Raw genomic sequence first — 463 nt, 5'->3', positions numbered from 1 at the left:
ATAAATGGATGATTGCAGGTCTCTCCACAGGTGTTGATTGGAGTGGAGTGGAAAGAGGATTAGAAAGTGGATTGGGGGACTGGAAAGTGGTTAAGTGGATTAGAGAGTGGACTGGGGATTGGACTAGAGCGAGCGAATGGTTGACTGTAAGTCTATTGGTGGATGAAGAGATGGATTGGAGAGTGGAAGGTGGATTGGTGGATTGAGGGATTAGAAAGTGGATTGGGGACTGATTGTGCTCACTCCCCCAGCAGATTATCGTCAGCACGCACGCAGATCCACTCCACAAGTGGGGGGGGGGATTGAGGGATTGGAAAGTGGAGTTCAAGGTGGATATAGAAAGTGGATTAGGGGATTGGAAAAGGCAGTGGAAGGTGGATATAGAAAGTGGATTAGGGGATTGGAAAGTGGAGTTCAGAGTGGATTAGAAAGTGGATTGATCAGCTGACCGGATTGGAAGGCG

General features: G+C 48.4%; 1 protein-coding gene across 1 annotated transcript in view; it reads left to right on the top strand.

The window, feature by feature from the left end:
- LOC119588533 (glycine receptor subunit alpha-2-like) overlaps positions 1 to 463 on the top strand; it is a gene marked incomplete at its 5' end in the record, with an annotated part of 99,651 nt that overhangs the window by 85,047 nt on the left and 14,141 nt on the right.

Source organism: Penaeus monodon, chromosome 24 (genome assembly GCF_015228065.2).
Source record: "Penaeus monodon isolate SGIC_2016 chromosome 24, NSTDA_Pmon_1, whole genome shotgun sequence".
NCBI classification, from domain to species: domain Eukaryota; kingdom Metazoa; phylum Arthropoda; class Malacostraca; order Decapoda; family Penaeidae; genus Penaeus; species Penaeus monodon.
The sequence above is the reverse complement of the archived record's forward strand: the minus strand, read 5'-3'. Positions and strand labels throughout refer to the sequence as shown.